A 20,538-nucleotide genomic window follows, 5' to 3' on the forward strand; every position below is an offset into this window, starting at 1 on the left:
AATGGTTTAATTAAAAAGTTTCCTGTGGTTTGCGGTGTTCCCTTAGAAGTTCCAAAACAAAATAACTTTAAAGTGACAGTGATACTTATAAGATGTGCCGCATCTGCTAAAATGTCACCACTAAACGTATACTTGTACGAATGCACTTTGTGACTAGGCAAAACAACTATATATATCCGAAACACTGCCATAGACAGAGAGAGATCGAGTGAAATAGGCCCATAAACCATGTGTGTGACATCCAATCAGATGCGTGGTCCCTTGCGAATCGGATCGAATCTGGGGATCCTACGTGCTGCGCGTAAGATCACCGGGTCGGACCTGGCGGCACTGACCAGAGACGGCATGAGATACATCACATGCCGAAGTCCCGGTTGGCTCAAGCGGGATTGGATGTGACTTCTCTGTCGGGAGAAGTGGCATAGTGTATGGGGGCCTTGACACATACTACCTACCTAAACACTGCTGTAGACCAAATACTCCCCTTCATGGCAATGGGATTCCCTGTTGGCAGTGGCCTCTTTCAGCAGGAAAATGTTCTCTAACACGCTGCAAACATTGCAATACTTTGAGGATCATGACAAAGAGTTCAAGGTGTTGACCAGGCCATCAATTTCCCCAGATCTCAATCGAATCCAGTATCTCTGGGATGTGCCGGAAAAACTCTGAGCCACACAGGACTTAAGGCCTCAATCAAACAAAACTGCAAATGCAAAATCTTTCTCGAATGGACAAAACCATACTGCACTGCAGGTGGGGCAGATGTAACATGTGTAGAGATAATTAGATTTGGGTGGTGTTTTACTTCAAAGTGAGATCTATATTGCAGTGTAAAAATAATGCAGCCAGTATTTACCCTGCACAGAAACAAAATAACTCACACAAATCTAAACTCTCTGCACAGGTTACATCTGCCCCACCTGCAGTGCAGCATGGTTTTGTCTATCTGAGAAGGAATTTGCCTTTGCTAGTGAACCAGAATAAGGGCCAATTAGTGTATATACGCACACACAGGGCTTACAATAGTATTCAAACCCTAAAAGTCACCAGACACGGATGATTCTAGGAAGTAATTTCATTCCAAACCTATCGGCTCTACAAGTTCCTTTTTTTTTTTTTTATGGAAATGTATTATTTATGTTTTTCTCAGCCTGGGCTGTCAGCGTAATGGTGCTGATCTCAACAACAGTCCCGCTTGGGAATTAAAAGGTCAGGACATACCTTTCACTAATTATTGGTGGTATGAAGAAAATTATCAAAAAGAAAGAAAATCATAAGTATTCTCTGTAGAATTACATTTTATGTTTATAAGGACAGCGTTAAATGGTTTTTAGGGGAATCCCAGCAATTTTCTCCAACGCTCAACCTTTGATGTTTCTGTAGTATCATCTCTGGGAAGAGGATACGATCTGATAAGCCTCGCGTCGCTTACACGGTAGGAGCAGGAATGTGGAGTGAGTCTCGAATATCCACTGGTGCCGTATGAGGGGTCAACCGTTCTTTTGTTTTAAATTTTTATATATAAATAAGCAAAGTAATTGCCACTCAGGTAATGATGGTGGACAAGGCGGATTGATGCCATAGTTTTGATATTTTATGAGAGTACTCTGATGACTATATAATAAAATATCAAAATGTTGGCATTGATCCACCACCTTGTGTACCTCCATTACCGGAGTGGCGCTGACTTTGCTGCTATTATTGGCCTACCCATTTTGGAAATATATATTATATATACATACAGCCGGCTTGGAAAAAGCGCAATAAAGCGATGGAAACGTTGGCAATTCATCCGTCGTTCTTTTACTGCCTGACTGGGTCTGTATGGGTACGTGCATTGCTTTGCCGGAGCACTTTCGGAAGGCACCCGGCAAACTATATGAATGTATATATGTGCCGGCATTTACATTTTATATATACTGTATTCATGGCTAGATCCTCACCTTTCCGAGTTGAAGTACCGCCAGTGACCACTAGAGGCCACTCGATGGACCAAATAACTCTTCAACAGAAAGTGAAACCAAAATGATAGGTTACAAACTTCCTGGGTATGGACAGAGATAGTAAGGATGGCCATCGGTGCAGTTACCATCAATAGTGATTCTGCACCCAGCTATCAATAGAAACTATGTGATGGATAACCATATATAGTTTTAGCTATCGAAGGTTATACATTATCTTTGACTGAATGTCCCGAGAACCAATCAAAATGTGGGGTTGGGGCTTCCAGGTGTCGGAGCTATGCTCCGTGTCCTGACACATTGAAAAAAAAATGAAAAAATTAAACATCGATTTTCCTTTGCCGTTGATGTAGGGAAACCATCTGCCATTGATGTAGGCAAAAGTATTCAACATCGACCATCGATGATTTCAAATGGTCAATGGCCATCCCTATGAGGCCATCGCCGACCACCGAAAGATGTGGAAGGTGCACGCATATAAAAACGCCTTTCAAGTTACTTACATATGCGTACAGAAATCGACATCCGGTGATGTCAGCTGCCCACCCCCCACACCCATGTCACGGCCTCATTACCGTGAGAACACCCATGAAACACTGGGCATTCCCATATGGTAATGGGGCTGTAACGCCCCTCTGCCACCCCGCCCGCTCTGTTGGGTGCATGCACCCGGCGGACAGAATGTTAGTGCACATGCGCACTAACAAAGCATCAGTCCCCGTGGGAACGCAGACTAGCTGCAAACCGACCTGAATAAGGTCCAAAGTCAACAGTGTGAAGATGAACATTGCGAAGAGATTCCTTGAAATTTGGAAACGGTCTAGTACAGGAATCCTGCCGTGTGCGCTGCCCAGCTCCAGGGTGACCCTGTAAGCGGAAACTGAAGCCCAGCAGAAAGGAGCCACCTAATGATAAATTATTTGCTCCTAGGCCTTCAGCCCAGCTTCCCCCCCCTCCCTATTGTTTCTGTAACAAGATACATAGGACATTTGTATACACAGGAAATTATCATATATCCTTTTTGTCAGATGCTCCGGCTTAAAGGGCACGTAGCACCAATCTCACAGTCATTACCTAGCATGGATGATACCCTGGTTTAATAATAACTAAAAACAAACATTGGCCCTCCAGACAGTTATGGCTGACGACGCATAGCATAACTCAGGTAGAGCTAAAAGTAACGGATGCGAAAAACATCATATGTAAAGTGCGAAGAGAAAAAAGTATCAACAATTTTTATAACATGCAAAAGAGTGTCGCCATTGGCTCCCGAAGGCTACTAAGCCAAAGAGAGGCAGCCAATCACCTTCTTCAAAGCTGTGGAAACAGATAGGTCTGTGGCTTTTTGCGGAACCAGTTCGATTCTGTGGGGTATAGAGTTATTAACCTTTTGTAGCATTAAAGGCCGCCATACACTACGCGATTTGGGCCCGATTTCACCCGATTCTGGAGAATTGGGACGAGAAATCGGATGAAATAGCCCAACTTGCGTAGTGTGTGACATCTGATCTGATGTGCAGTCCGGTGATAAATCTCCGGGGGAGCGGGGCCTTGGTGCGGCTGGCGGGGAGCGGGGACCGGAGAGCAGGGTCCAGCGTAGCGGCGGGTGGGATAATAGAAAAAAATCCTATTCAAAAGACTGGTGCCAATCAGCGGCTGCCCAGTCTTTTCAAAAGATTTTTTTCCATTCTCCCGGCACTTGTCACTACTCCGTCTGCAGCCTCCCGGGTTGCATGTGATAAATCGCATCCGATTTATCACATGTAAAAAAAATGGCAAATCTTATCAAGCTCTCCCGAGGAACTGCTGGGCTAGCTCCGGGCTGGCTTAATGTATGGGGGGGCCTTTACAAATAGGTCTACCCTCAATTTGCTAGCAGAATTTCAAACTATAAGAAAATTTATTTCGAGTAAAATACAGAATTCATTGTGTTTTCAATCCTCAAATTTTTGTGGAAATGTTTCATTTTTTTAAATAATTAAAAAGGTGCAAAAAATACCCCAAAAGTTTTGCATCATATATAGTATAGTATCTAAAATGGAGTAAAAAAAAAAAACAGTAAAAAACAAGACTTGTAGGTAATGTTTACAGCACTTTGGAGGGATGGCGGGGATCCGACTTAACGTATATCACACTTTCTTTTCACAATAATGTATAATACCTATTTTACTTCTGATTACTAGATACAAGCACAATCTGCAAGAGACTACTGCATAGATGTCAGAGTTTATTTCCGATTCCAGCCTATAGAGCATACCAGGTCCTCTGTGTATTCCCATCACTGTAAACACAAGTTAGTGCATTCAAACAGTGGAACGCAAATTCCTTTTAAAGACGCCATTGATACAAACTAAAATCCCTTAAAATGTGACTTTAGGAAAAAACATTAACAGTTTAAGTAAAACTGGATTTCATCGCTAACTATGAATCTCTGTGAAATGCGTTTCATCAATTTTTTTATTTATTTTTTTTAGTAATTTTTACAGCTTTACCCATCTATAACTGACAAAATGAGTTGGAGTGAAGAACACGTGGTAAAAAGCTGAACATCTGGAACCAGGATCTGAGAGTGTGTCAAATGATATGTTGCATCAGGATGCGTCCAGCATCACAGGCGTTCATAATACTGACACCACCACCGCAAGGAGACCGGCACCAGAATCCTGACAACAATGAAGATGCTGGTGGCAGAAACCGGAGTGCCGTATGGCGAGTAAACAGGGAGCGCTTGCATCTGCCGGGGGAAGGGTCAGGTTTAGACAGTAGTAGGAAGGGTTTAGGATTTGGTCGGGGGGGGGGGGGGGGGGGTGTTTAAAGGAGTGCAGTGGGTTACAGTTAGGCACCAGGGGTTGTGGGTAAGCAGTAGTGGGAAGGGTAGATATACTTATCTAAACCCTGTGGGGATCCCATATCTCTTCTTAAAAGCACTGTCTCCGGAACCCCCCTGATTTAAATGTATGTTGCAAACCCCGGGAAATAAACACCTGCAAAGTAAAGGCGTATCTTCCCCCCTCTCTGCCAATCAAATCCCTATGAATTAATATGTTCTTTTTCAATTGTGTATGAAATTTACATACCATGAACCAAGCTTGCGTTACTATTTTCTTTATTAAATCCTCACCTTTATGCTGCTCACATAACAGGACCAGTGCCGACGGCACCTATATGCAAATCACAGGACAAAGTAACTTTCTATATTTCTGGAGAAAACACAGGTGTGAGCAACAAAGCCTTGCCAGCAGTACATGACTTTCCTGGAACCAGCATCTGAAGTATATGGAAGGGGAACTGGTGTTCTAATTGCTGGTCTTACTATCACCTGTACTGTCCATATAATTAAAGGGAGATATAGCTTATTAAAAAGCATCACAGCTTGGAAAGTAATGCCCTCCCACACAGATACACTGCTACAAGTCAGGCGGATCAGATCATTAAAGGGCTTCCGCACAGAACTGTATATTATATATAAATATGTGTCCTCCTACGTTGCTGCTTTGCAGCGAGCTGCAACATGCGAATTTCAGTAATCATGCCTGGTGTGGTATGTCATGCTGCGGCTCCGTTCGCACCTTGCGACCCTTTGGGATCATGGGTGCTAATGCCACACACTCGCCCGCTGGCGGGTACCTTTTTTCGAGGCATATATAATGCAGTGTGCTGCAAAGACGTAAAAGGGGCATGTATGTGTATATATAAATGCCCTATGTCCACCTCTCCTCTCTTAGAAACCCTGCACTGGCTCCCCTTCTCAAGCTCATACACAAAGCATTCACCCATTCCTCTCGCTTTTACATCGCTGACCTTCTTCCCTTTTACACTCCCACCTGTTCCGCTAATGCATGCCGCCTCTCCCACGCCAAGACTGCTCACGTGCTGCTCCTTCTCTCTGGAACTCTCTCCCTCAGACTCTCAAACTCTATCCAAAACCTCTCAAGACCACTTCACCAAATCCAGCCAAATCTCATTCTAGCCCTCATGCTCACGGTCCAGGGTAAGGGGACCCCATCTCTGCCACCCCTGTCTGTCTGCCCATTCCCTTTAGAATGTAATCTCTCACGGGTAGGGCCCTCTTCCCTCATGTGCTTTTCCTACTCTTATTTGAACCATCTTCGATGGTATCAAATTCTGCATTTTTCAGTCACCCTAATATCAGTGCCATCTGCTGACGCAGCTATGGTCGTGTACCCTGTACTTGTCCTCTATTGTATTCACCTGTCAATAACTGTCTTGCTTATTCATTTATGTTATCTGTAATTGGGCGCTGCAGATCTCTTGTGGCGCCAAATAAATAATTACTAACACAATGACTGGTGCTTATACACATCCCCCCTCGCATGTCCCGCAGCAGGAGAAATCATTCCACCATCGAATAATTTCTCCTGGACTCGCTAATGTAAGTCAGTGGAGACAGACTTATATTTGTTTATGCCAGGACAAAGACAGGGCGGGCAGCTGACATGTGATGACCCCCCACCCCCACCTGTGAGCACCACACCAACTGTGCAGGTCGGCGAAGGCGCCCGCACAGAAGCCCTGCACATGAGCATATAAGAATATGCGCAGGGCAGAACCATGGGTCACCGGTGTGATCACGCCATGGACCGAATGGATTAGATTCGCCCCCATTGTGAGCACATAAACATTGTGAGGGGTGTGGATCATTAGGTCACCAGCGTGTTGGTCGACACCATTAGGTCGACATGACTAAAGGTCGACAGTGAATAGTCAACATGTTTTTTTTTACCTGAATGTCAATACACGGTGCATAAACACTAAAACGTAGCACAGTGTCCCCTGGCATGGTTCGCTACGCTTAGGGCACGGTGCCTTGCTGCACTCGGCACACTATTTTATTCTCCCACCACACCCTAGTGGATGGTAGGGCATGAAATACCGCCTGTCGGCAAATGTTGAGTCGACATGGACACCGAACAGTACCACTGCGTCCCCTCGCTACACTTTCACAATATTTTATATTCCCACCACGTCCTAGTGGATGGTAGGGCATGAAATACCGCCTGTCGGCTCATAAAAACAGTAAAAAATATTGATCTTTTGACTGACGACCTTCCCCATGTCGACCTAATGACCCTGTCGACCCAATGACCGTATAGCCATTGTGAGCATGGGCGTTTATCATTCTTCACCGCTCGGGGGGGGGCGTGTCTCTCTTCAGTGCCTTGCTTTAGGTAGTGCCCTCCCAACCATCCCCACTGCGGAACGCTACGGCCAGGTGGAACAGTGCCCTGGTCAATCTGCTCATTTACAATTCTCCCCACCTGGAGCGCAGCTCTGCTTTTCTAATGTATAGATTGCTCCTTTTTCAGTTTTGCTCCCACTGCTGCATCAGCCCCATAAGAACTATTGCACAACAGAACACAAACCTCAAATACAAGGTCTCATTTCACTTTGGTTACACAAACGCAGGAAGTGTTTTCACATGTGGTCAACCGCAGAAGATTGGATTCACAGCTTTCATAAAACCATTGTACTTAATCCAATACCATCTAATACAAGGGGATTTGCTGTCAAACTCATGGCCCTCCAACTGTTGTGGAACTACATGTCCCAGCACGCCCTGCCACAGTTTTAGCAATCCGTTATATAAAAACCTGTGACAGGGCATGCTGGGATGTGTAGTTCCACAACAGCGTGAGGGCCATCATTCTGACTCCACTGCTCTACATGGAACAAAACACATATCAGGATTATCATTTATACAGTGTCACCAAGAAAAAAACTAGGGGAGTGAATCAGGTTGGTTTGCTAATGGACAAAACCATGTGCACTGCAGGTGGGGCAGATGTTACATGTGCAGAGAGTGTTAGATTTGGGTGAGTTATTTTGTTTCTGTGCAGGGTAAATACTGGCTGCTTTATTTTTACACTGCAATTTAGATTTCAGTTTGAACACACCCCCACAGGGCTGTGGAGTCGGAGTCGGGGTCGGAGACGAGGAGTCGGAGGCAATTTCGAGTACCTGGGGTCGGAGTTGGAGTCGGCAAACAATGCACCGACTCCGACAATTATAATTAATGACTTCTCTACTGTAAGAATAAAGACCAATGCATGCAGTGCCTCACGTAACCGCAAAACGAACACGTTAAGTGACCGTGAAAAAGCATGCTTTTCATGTGCTTCACTATATGGCACGCAACGCACAATTCGGAGCACCAATACTTATAAATGTATTCTCCCTTGTAGTTTACAACTTATTTCCAACGTTCAATAAGGTTTTCAATACCTCGTTGGTAGAAATCACCTGGTGTAGACTCGAAAAATTCATTCAACCAAGCTCTCCCACCATACGCACAACATCTTTTTACGCGGCTGAAGATCTTGTTTCATGCGCAGGGTCGTTTGTTTACCTTGGCTAAGCCATTCCTTACGCTGGTTCATATTGATGTACAGGCACCATTTTTCGTCGCCAGTAACGATTCGGTAAAGAAATCGTTCCTTGTGTCCATGAATTGAACGGTGACGAGCAAGCAAACCAGCGGAGATTGTGGCTCGTTGATTTTTGTTGTTGTCACAAAGCATGCGGAACTCATGCTCCACACTTCTGAACCTTTCCTATTGAGTGAAGATTCTTCTCTATAGCTAGAAGAGCTTAGAAGGACTTGATGGAACAGCTTCTTGGATTCAACTGTTAGTGTTTATATTTATTTTAAAACCTGCATGCCTGCTTGTCTGTATGAGGGTAGACATGTGTACATGTTTCTGGAAGAAACGGTCTATCCTAGGTTTTTAAGTGTGGTGCAAGGAATGTATCAAATACATTCGCATATTAATACAGAGGAGTCTGAGTCGAGGAGTCGGGGTCAGAAGTACGAGGAGTCGGAGTCTTAGTCGGAACATTTAACTACCGACTCCACAGCCCTGCACCCCCACCCAAATATAACTCTCTCTGCACATGTTACATCTGCCCCACCTGCAGTGCACATGGTTTTGTCCATTAGCAAACCAATGTCCTAATTCTGCAGTGTTTGGAACAGGGCAAATTTGGCCCTGTGCTAATGTTTGGGGTTCTGCGCAACCGCGTATTTGCGCATGTGCAGACCCAGAAAAATGAACATCCAGAAAACAAATGGCTTTGGTGAGTTACACACTTGCCGGGCTGTTTGTAGCGGGTAGGGAGGGCCGGCGACGTTGGTGGACCATAGGAACACAGAGTTTTATGGGCAACCCCATGAAAACGCTGAACATTCCCATGGGTATGCAGGTAAACGGCTGATGTCATGGCGGTGTCTCAGGCGCTTGGTAAGCTGAAATGTTCACAGCTTACTGGGCCAACCTGAATGAGGGCCCAAATGTGCTGTGCAAACCAACCTGAATCACACCCTCTATAAAGATACTACTTGTCATTCACATCAGTCCTTGCACCATTAGGGATTACAATCTGGGAGAGAGATTTATCAAATAGTCTAACGTTGCACATTTCCCCCTAAATTACACACTAGGGCGGTGGTTTTCAACCTTTTTACCTTGCGGAACACTAAATAAGATTTTAAAATTGCCAAGGCGCACCATGAGATACCCACAGGGCAAAACACATTGGCCATCACAGGAAAAAAACAAACCTATTGGCCCCCATATAAAAAAAAAACAATCACACTGGTCCTGACAGGTAAGAAACATAAAATACATTGACCCTTTACATGAAAAGAAAAGACCAGTAAATAACAGTTGAACTGGTGGTGGATGTAAACTGGTGTGGACATCTCTAGATCTGGGGGCACACTTGGGAACAGCTCTAGGCACACTAGTGTGCCACGGCACAGGGGTTGAAAAACACTGCTCTAGAGTATATCTGTAGTCAGCAATAGATGAATTTACCAGTATGTTTTTGGGGTGTACCAAAAAAGACCCATACAAACACAAGACAAGATGAAAGAGGAGAATAGCACACACAGTATTCAATGCCAGACGATATTTGCGATTATTAAAGATCACCCATTTTCGACAAGAATAGGTAGAATTTGCATTTGACCTATTCATTGTCCGTTCTGATCTTCCGTCTTTCGGAAACAATCTAAAGTTGAAAAAGACATGGACATCACATTTGTTGGAAACTGCCGCTAATTAGACAATTTAGCGGCCAATCCGAAAAGACTTTTATAACAGCTGAATCTGCAGCGATGAGTCCCTGGAATAGGTCCTTGCCGGTATTTCCGAGGATATATATCTCCCTGGAATTGAATACCACAACCCCCTACCTTCCCCCCTCTGGGGGAGATGTATAAAAGCTCAGAGTGAGGAACTGAAAACCAACCAGAGTCTTTCATTTTTACAATGTGTGTTTAAAAAAACAACAGTAGCTGATTAGTTGGTACTTTGGGTCAGATGTACTAAGCCCTGAAAGTGATTGGGTAGAGAGTGAAAAACTACCAACCAATCAGCTCCTGTCATTTTTCAAACAAAGTCTGTAACATACTGTAGATCCTCTGGGTCAGTGAAACACCATAGATTACCCCAGTGGGATCACAGCTAAACATTATGGATGACTTGTTGCATCATTGTAGTGACAGAAAGCACCCGAGTATTTCAGCTATAATGACCATAATTGCTCTGAAATTAGAAAGAAAGGAACGAGTTTTTAAAAAGGAAGGAAGTCTGGTCATATTTAAGATATTGATGCCTCTCTGATAATTGGAATAATGGGGTCATGACCGATACATAGGACTTTTCCACCGTAAAATATTTGACAGGCTGAGCTTGCTCCCGTTAACTCAATGTTTTGCAACCTTGAGCAATCCAACCTATAGTAATAAGAACGAAAATACTGTTTTTACCATATAAACCTTAAAATAATCCAATAAGAATTCTTTTTACAAATGCTACTAAGAAAAGCCCCTAAACCAATCCAAAATAATTGCAGGTTTTAACTAGATCTTCCCTCTACAGTGGGCGGAGCTACAGATGTGTCCACGTACTTCTAAATTCGATACACGTTGAACAGCTCTTCTAGTCCCACCGTGCCGAGCGCCTTTTCATGCAACTTTTTCCATGAAAATGGATCTTATTCATCGAATGCAAATAGGACACACAAGCAACTTCTGCTGATTAAAATGATATGCTGTATGCCTATGTTCTGTGTGCGACCGCAGCTGCATTCGCATAAGGAATGCTATGTTACAGTTTCTTCCTAGAAAACACAGTATACCACTGACAGAATATAGGCATGCCGCATATCATTTCACTTGGCAGAATTTGCTTTAGCGTCATATTTACACAGTGATGCGGGCAAGGTGCATTTTAGGCAAAAATAGACACCAGACACTAAAGGATTGGCACAGCAACTGTCAGCGCACTCGCACCAGGTATCTCCCTCTGCATGGAGTACAGAGGCGAGCATAGGGCTTTGGTGCTGGCCACGAGTGCAGAGTATGCCAGAACTGCATTGCACCAGAAACTTAGCAGGATAAAGCTGTTTAATATAGCCAATGCCATGCATTACACCACCAGCATGGAGCTGGTTGCAAAACAACTAAATTAGTTCCTGGCTACTTTAGATGGGCGCTAGTTCCCTCAAACAATCCAATCGCCTCCTCTTTTTTTTTTCACGATGAGCAGTAAATCCTGTTTAGGATTCGTAGCACATTCGCCGGGTTCTGGAGGGCTGGTGGATTCGCTGCCAGCCCTCCCTCTCCCCCCTATTCAAAGCGTCAGGGGCTCGCTGCCCCTGACGGCGAATATTAACACACACACACCCCCTCCCCCGGCAAATGCCGCAAGAGAGCCGGGGGAACGGCGGAAAGCAGGGAGATGGAAGCCTCTGCCTGTGCCGGAATGTGTGGGGGAGGAGGGCTGGCAGGGACACAGGCAGCAGCAGCTGCCGCCCCGGGAGTGCTGACAGGGGAGGCGGTGGAGGGAACGCTGTGCTGGTCCCGCTTGTGCATATGTAATGAGCGGGACCAGGCACAGTGAATATTTAATGAGCGGCTCCCCGCCCTCCTGCTGACGTCACGTGTAAAAAAAAAAAAAAAAAAATTCATATATTCTCATCCAAATAGCATGCCCCTTCACATAATAAAAATTACTGATTTTTTTTTTTTACACCAAAAAAAAACAAAAAAAAAAACCTTTATTTAAAGAACACTTTCCAGTTCACCTTAAAAAGATGGTGAATGCAAAACGGTGAATCACGGCGAAAATCATGCTGAAAGCAGTTCTTCATCGTAGAATTGAATACACTCTCAGCGAATCCCAGTGAAAACCCCATTGAAATACACCAGCGACCTTTCGGCGAACAGTGACCATTGAATAGGGTGAATCAGATTTTCAGTGATAAAGAGTCACAGCAGAGAGAGAAAACAGCCTGATTCACCGGGGAAAAAAAACCGGAGATTCGGGAGCATTGAATACTGCCCTTGGTGTGCCGCATAATCTAAGCAGACCTCTGAGCTGTGATAATATATGGGATTCAGACACTTATTCCAGAGCTTTTGAGGGGAGAAAAATGTCTAGTTTTCAGGCAATAACATATTGCCTGAAAACTAGACATTTTTCTCCCCTCAAAAGCTGAGCTTTAATTGGATAGTCTGTAAATGACGGGGCTAATTGAATACCTTTATAGACTAGAGGTTCTAGAACAAATAAAATTACTAATAGGCAATGAACCAACCACATGCAGCTCATCTTCTATAGCGGGCAAGTCCAACGTTGGCCCTCCAGATGTTTTGAAACTACACATCCCAGCATGCTTTGCAATAGTTTTAGCATTCTCTAATAGCAAAACTGTGTCAAAGCATGCTGGGATGTGTAGTTTCACAACATCTGGAAGTTCAACGTTGGACATGCCTGTTCTATAGTTTAGGAAATCACACAAGTAAAGCCCCATACACACTAGAGGATATTGTAAAAGATATAGCTCATAAAGGGCTTTCTAAGAGATGACTTTTAAAATTCCCTTTAGTATGTACACAATATCGCTAACTATGCACGGAAGCGGTACATCTGTCAGAACAGACTTAGGTCTACAGTCATTAGGTCGACCCCGGAAGATCGACTGTCCCCAAGGTCGACATGGCTCAAGGTCGACATGGCTCAAGGTCGACATGGGTTTTTCACTGTTTTTTTACCCGAATGTCGACACAGTCGGAGTTGAACCGCAGCCCCTCGCTTCTCTCGCAATGCTTCAGGCACGGTGCCTCGCTGCGCTCGGCACACTATTTTATTCTCCCGCCACGCCCTAGTGGATGGTAGGGCATGAAATACCGCCTGTCGGCACATGTCGGGTCAAAAAACAGTGAAAAACTCATGTCGACCTAATGACTGTCGACCTAAAACCATGTCGACCTTGGCCCATGTCGACCTTCCGGGGTCGACCTAATGACTGTCGACCTAAGTCTGGTCTGACAGATGACCGTTTCCCCTATGCACATCGATAATGACCCCCGCCGTCTGCTGAACAAATTTGGCTATATAGCCAATGACCCTTATGTTCAGCAGGTCCCGGTGATGTCATGTCACCTGCGGCTGCATCAGATATCATTAACTATTCCGGCTAGTGTTCATTCTAGCACCCGCTATCTTTGAAAACCCATGCAGTTCCTCTTCCTTGCCTGGGGTGTCGCTTTCTGCTGTTGTGCATCAAGCCCAGTGTGGTCTGTATATCAGCACTGATATGCAAACCAGACCTGTGCTAGAAACACCACAGCAGACAGTGACACCCCAGTCAGGGAAGAGGAACTGCATGGGTTTTCAAAGATAGCGGGGTGCTAGAGTGAACACTACCGGCAGTGGCCAGGATCGCCTAGTGTGTATGGGGCTTAAGCCATGCCTGGTCAATAACCGATAAAACCCAAGAAATGATAACATGCGACTGGCCTATACATTATATCCGGTTTCTTCCTTTGTCAGGATGCAATCCTATCCCAACGCCAGGTCTCTTGTAAAACAAAAGCACTAAATCCGCCGTCAGCCAGCATGAAACGGGAGCTTCATAATTGTGGAAAAGAATGGAATAAAACTAACAGGGGGTAAGAGGTCAGCAACCCGCTGGCTGTCTAGGGTTACCCAACTGACGGAGGCTCTAGTATTTCAGGCGATAGAATGTTGTGTAAAATAAACCAGAGGATGTAATAATGAAGAGTATGTGGCTCGGGTCATTAACTGGCATGTGGGTATGTAAAGGCACAAACTGGTGTAACCCTAATCTACTGTATCTATTCTACAGGCTTCTGACTTTGACCTCGTCTCCAAGCTGTGTGCAGGCCTGGTTCATCTCTATTCATGCACGGACTATAGCAACAATCTGCTTACTGGGCTTCCACCAAACAGACGTTTACCCCTACAATCTATTCCATCAGCGGCTGGACTAATCTTCCCCATCATCTGCAGCTGCTCTTTACACTTGTTGCCTGGATTTTACAAAATCCAATACTTTTGTGCACAGGACCTAAGGCTGCACATGCCCTGAGCTCCCCGGGAAAGCTCACTAAGATTTGGCACTTGATGTGCCGTTTTTATTTTACATGTGATAAATAGCATGCGATTCATCGCATGTAAGCCAGCAGACGGGGGGCCGGCAGAACTGAAAAATCTTATTCAAAAGACTGGGCGGCTGCTATTGGCTGACAGAGCTCTCTCAGCCAATCAGCTACTGCTAAGTCTTTTGAATATGATTTTTCAATTCTCCTCGGTGCCCGCAGCATCCCGATCCACAGACGTGATACATCACTAGTGCTTAGCACTTGCAATGTGCCACTGATGGCTGCACGAGATAAATCTTATGTGCAGCCTGTCTGACCTCCGACTCTGATCCTATGCACACGGGCTGCGCATCGGATGTCATACACTTGCGATTTGTGCCGATTTCACCCGATTTCTCAGGCCAATTCGCCGGCATCAGGTCAAATCACATAGTGTATGGGGCCTTAAGACTATTAACCACTACACCACACCAACCAGTGGCAGCTCCTACCTTACAGTAGGAGGGGGCTACTACTGGCCAGCAACCCCCCGCCACCACCGCTCCTGCTCCTAGGCAATCCCCAAAGACGTTGGCATATGGAGCCCATCCACATTAGTGACATTGACAGGCCTAGCGAGCCGCATTCAAAGTGCCCTCTTTCCCCTGGAGAGATCACTACACACCTATAACCAGGGCTATTGCCGGGTTCAGTTGCAGTGTGAGAGCGCCAAACTGAATAACCCTGGTCAATCAACCCAGCAATTAAACACGGGTTATAGGAAGGGTTTAACCCAGGTCGCCTTGTGTATAATGGGCTACCCAGGATCAAAATCCCAGGTCGGGCGCAAATTTGAGTTAAATTTGTGTGAGTTATTTTGTTTCTGTGAAGGGTAAATACTGGCTGCATTATTTTTTACACTGCATATTTAGATTTCAGTGTCAACACACCCCACCCAAATTTAACCCCTCCAGTGGCAATCCCGAGAATTTTCCAGGCTGTGCCTCAGTCTGGCAAGCCCGGAAAATTCTCGGGATTGCCACTGTTTGGAGCCGGGCAGCGCTGCTGAGTTCACTCTGATCTCAGGCAGCGTCGCACTGCCCGGCTCCCTCCCCTCTGTGGCGTCGCCTCCTCCTCTCCGGGTTTTCTATAGAAGTCCCCGGCGCCGGCTTATGACAAGCCGGCTGCCGGGGACAGCGATGCAGCGCGGGGAGCCGCTGATTGACAGTTCAGCGGCGCTGCCCGGACCCAGGTAGTGGTGTTTTTTTTTTAAGGGAGCGCTCCCCATAAAAAACTCGCCCAGTGGGGAGCGCTCCCAAAAAAAAAAAAAACACCACTGAAGGGGTTAAATCTCTCTGCACATGTTACATCTTCCCCACCTGCAGTGCACATGGTTTTTGCCCATTTTGAGAACAAATTTGTACTGCAATCTGAATAAGGGACAGAGTCCGTTGGAGTTTAGCAAGGATTTGCTTAATTGCAACGAGGCCGCGGGGATGCCGCTCAGCACAGTGCCAGGCACACCGCTGAAATGCGAGTGCTTAGCTACACAGCAAAGTGCTCGCACATCACCTGCTGGGCAGCCAGAGACAGGCTGGCCATGTTTCGGGCTGCAGCTGCTGCGTGTGAACTCATGCATCCATTGCAGCCCTCCCCCAGAGCGGTTCAGATACATCTTCGTTGTCCAGACCGCTCCCACAAAAAAAGTCTGTTATCAACCTGGCCAGCTCTGCCACAGCTCTGGCCCGTGTGGAAATTTTTAAATAGCAATTTCTGCAGGCAAGTCTGAATTGGGCCCTATATGAGCTCCATGCAGTTCAAGCGAAATACTTGACAACATTGTGTTGGTTTGCAGTGTCGTCCAGTGTGTACCCAGCTTTACTTCAGTGTACCCAGCTTTACTTTACTGGAGGTTGCATGAGGCAAACAAATATTTGTGACTGGGGCTTATTTACCATCACTATGGGAAGTACAGTTGGGTTGGGAAGATGCCTCTGCATTGTGCGCCCTGTAGCCATACAAATGGGTGAGCTCAGGTCATGCGCTCACAATGGGCAGGATCAGCAGGCAGAAGTATCACTGCTACATCGGTCGTGGGGTTATTGCCCACAGGGACAGGAACTTATCGGTTCAGCCTTCTGTTTGCGGGAATCGATTGAGTAGTTTAACATCCACAAAAGCAACTAGCGGCAAGTGAATACTGTTTTATCATCAGCTTATTCTCCCTGGGTTTGCTACTATGGAACAATAAATGAGGCTCCTGGTTTCTATAAATGGAGTTTATAACCTTGGTCATGCAGCCCACACCTCAGCAATCAATTGTACAGTCCCACAATGATCCGAATTGCGTCAGTTATTTTTCAGTATGGGTTATTACGTCGACCAAATTTAGGTAGACATGCCGACATACATTTGACCGAAGAAGGTCAAAGTAGGCAGAAGGTCGACATACATTTGACCAAATGTGACATCATCTAAGTGTACCGGTCCGTTCGCCATGCTGTGCTCGGCGTAGCGGATGGTATGGCATTAAATACTGCCTGTCGGCACATGTTGGCTCAAAAAAAAAAAAAAGTGTCGACCTTTCTCCCTGTCAACTTTCCCACTGCCAACCTAAAGCTTGTGTCAACCTTCTGACCTTACCCATGTCGACCTTAATAGGGTCGACTTAATGACTGTATACCATCTTATATTTTGACGATCGCCCGAGAAATCGCCCAATCATTGGAGCCTGCCAACTGGAAAATATGATCACCAATCAGTGGATCGGGAATCTTGCTTTTGATGAATACTCGGGTGAATTAAAGAACACAAAAAAAAAAAAAAAACACCTCTCCATATAGAAAATAATAAATCAGGAGATATAATGAAACAAAATATGCGAACGGAGGTGGGTTGAAAATTACACGCATCGCTGCTTGTCAACCAGAATAACCCCCCCTGGTTTAGCAGGTGCCAGAGATCCACTTGTAGCATAAGCTGAATTATATTCTCTGCATGGCCAAATACAGCAGCCGTGGACACATTTTTCTAGTGAGCCAGGCAGATCCAAGGCAGCTACAGTATAGACAGGGATTGATAGCCATGTATCCAATATAACTGTAGTCATGAGGCTGTGGACGCTGCTAGCACCTTTGCAAAAGTGTCCAACTAATAAAAGCAGATCTGATATCACAACACGTATTTAAAAGAAATGAGCTGATTACTTGTGAGAACAGAGTCTCTGATTCATCATAAATTAGTAACTATTACTGTACAACAACAATATCAGTGCTTAACTAAACAAACTGTTAACGAGTCACAAAAAAAAAAAAAAGAAAACAATCACTGAAGCGAAACACAGAGGTGACACTCAGCATATTGTTTCATTTATAAAGATGGCAATATTTTATAAACAAATTAACCCGAGTAAAAGATGCACCAAGGCCTCTATATAAGGATTTTAGGTGGGATGTACCAAGCATTGCCTCCATGACGTGGTACATCCACCATTTATTGGGTACATACCGGCATTAATTGCACAGGTAAGTACTTTCAAAAAAAGTTGCAAAGGACATCGCACTCGATTTTTTTGTTGTTCCATTGTCTGTGCAGATATAGAGATTGTATGGTTTGCAAAAGCTGGAGACACTCCATAAAGCCTATGGGCTTCTTACCACGACCCCCGGCGCCCTACGACGACCCCCCTCACTTTTGTCCGGGCAGCACAATGTTGTGCTGGCCAGACCAGTGGCCTCCTCCTCCCTAGCCCCTATATCCTTTTCCAGGTGCAGGAAGGAGGAGGCGGAGCCATGCCCGACAGGCAGCAGGCGGGTAAGGGAGGGAGGGGGAGCCGCTGGGGACCCGCCACACATCGCCAGCCACAACACAAAGGACAGCTGTCCTTTGTGATAATTATCGCATATGTACGTGCATATGCGATAATTATGTGTGCGGTAGCCGGCGATGTGCTTGTTGCACATTTGCAGCTGTGAAATAAACGCATTGTCCATTTTCTAGATGTACTGCTAAGTGAACAACAGCTGGACTTCATTCATGTATGGGAAATGAAAGAATTTGCCATACAGCTTCATTGCTGCTTATGTATCTTCCAGCCTGATACTGTGCAATTTCATCATTTATATAATAGTATGTATATAAAAACCATGCGCAATGTTGTTGTCCAAATTTCAAAGCAAATCGGTGAAGATTTTGAACAAACGATCGACAGAATCTTTTCATTTTTAGAAGCTTTAGTAAATTTACTGCTGTGCGTCCATTCTAGCACCCTGCACTTTTCAAAACCTACGCAGTTCCTCTTTCCTGCTTGGTGTGTCGCTCTCTGTTACGGTGCTTCTAGTGCAGTCTGGTCTGTATCTCAGTGCTGAGGCACAGACCAAACTCTGCTAGAAGCACCACAGCGCAGACACACCCCAGGCAAGAATGAGGAACTGCCCAGGTTTTGAAAGGTGCAGGGTGCTAATATGAACACTACAAACTCCACACAGATAGGTCGTGAGTGAGAGCTGAACCCACAACCACAGCACTGTAAGCTACCAACGTTGGCCCCTATCATCTCTAGTCAGGCCCAAAGTTTAGAGGCTGGAATGTTTTTGCAGAGCGACCCAGGATCTTTCAGGCACAGTTTGCAATCAAACTTTTGACAAGTGGAACAAAAGAGAAAGAACTCTAACCACGGAGCAGATCCAATTGATTATTTCAGTAGGAGAGACATGTTCCACAAATGCAGACAGCTGACATAATGTCTTCCTACTATGACACGCATAGAAGCATTACAATGTGATAGTGTGATGCGTAGGGGGTGCAGGGGGGCGGGAGAGGGAGAGCACTTTAAAGCAAGGAAAATCTCTAACTGAAGACTTGGGGACAAGGTTTCAAATTGAAAAAAGGAACATGTTGCCTAGATTCAATCCCCATCGGGAACCCTTATCACTCTGCAATTAAGTGCAATTGAACTAATAAAATTCAGCATTTGTACAGAGCTGTCAGTGCATCACATCACGCAACGCAATTAAAGTTTTGAGTCATCCCCAGACACAAGGGCATGGGAGCACTACAAGCTTCACTTTATTAAAGTTATGAGCACAATACCCACGCATATATTGACTAGTCCGCAAATGAAAGGCAAGTGCACCCCATATAACCCTACACACAAAGGAAGCTTTAGACACTCCAAAATGCAAAACAGTGAATGGACAGGGAGTGTCACCAGCCTCCCACCATCTGCCTCTCACTACCCAGAGCAAATAAGTGACAGAAGCACAAACCATCCCCAGTGCATCAGACACACAGAGCTGCAAAAGAAACACACACAGGTTGCAGAAGTGACAACTGCGCAGGCATTCCCTGCATTCGCAAAATACAATAATTATTACATATGGAATCTGAACCCGATGATTGTGCATGTCTTTTTATCTTCCTTAGTCTGCATTTCGGTTTTCTTGAGGCCAATGGTGAATAATAACAATAACCATATATGTGACTGCAGCCACTGCACAATGCATACAGGGGGGTATTCTAGTTGATTTGCAAGGCTGCCAATCAAGTCCAAACCCCGCCTTGCAAATGGTGGGACGCCTTCCAACCATTCGCAGGGCACCTAAACATCCATTCGCATGTCAGTGGGAACCTCCCACATAATTCGATGGTCGCCGACCATCGAAAGATATGTAAGGTTACTTTGAGCACTGAGCAACTTTACATATGTGTGTACGCTTGGTGGAGGGAAGTGGGCGGGCGGCTGATGTCACCTGTCTGGCGCCCGCATGTCCGTCACAGCCGCGTTAGTATGAGAAGGACCCATGAAATGCTGGGAGTTCCCATACGCTAATGGACCAGCCCGCCGCCCCCCTCTGCCTGCAAGGATGCAAACAGTTTGTTCGCCGTGGGCGCACGCACCCAGCGCAAAGTAAAAACATCGGCCCCGTGCGAACGGACCACAATAAGGTCCACAGTAAAACCTAATCAGCAATCCATGCAGTTTCGCATCAACACAACCCACATGCGTTGGGCTGACCAATGAAGGTCAAAAGGGCTTAGGTCAACATGGCTAATGTCGTCAGAGAGGGAAGATCGACAAACAAACGATCGACATGAGTTTTTTTTTTACTTTTTTAGTCGTAAATGCTCGGCACACTATTTTATTCTCCCACCACGCCGTAGTGG

General features: G+C 45.4%; 1 protein-coding gene across 2 annotated transcripts in view; it reads right to left on the minus strand.

The window, feature by feature from the left end:
- CYRIA (CYFIP related Rac1 interactor A) overlaps positions 1-20,538 on the minus strand; it is an 87,318-nt gene that overhangs the window by 65,181 nt on the left and 1,599 nt on the right. The window lies entirely within an intron of this gene.

The sequence above is a fragment of the Crinia signifera genome, chromosome 3 (genome assembly GCF_055691185.1).
Source record: "Crinia signifera chromosome 3, ASM5569118v1, whole genome shotgun sequence".
Lineage (NCBI taxonomy): Eukaryota > Metazoa > Chordata > Amphibia > Anura > Myobatrachidae > Crinia > Crinia signifera.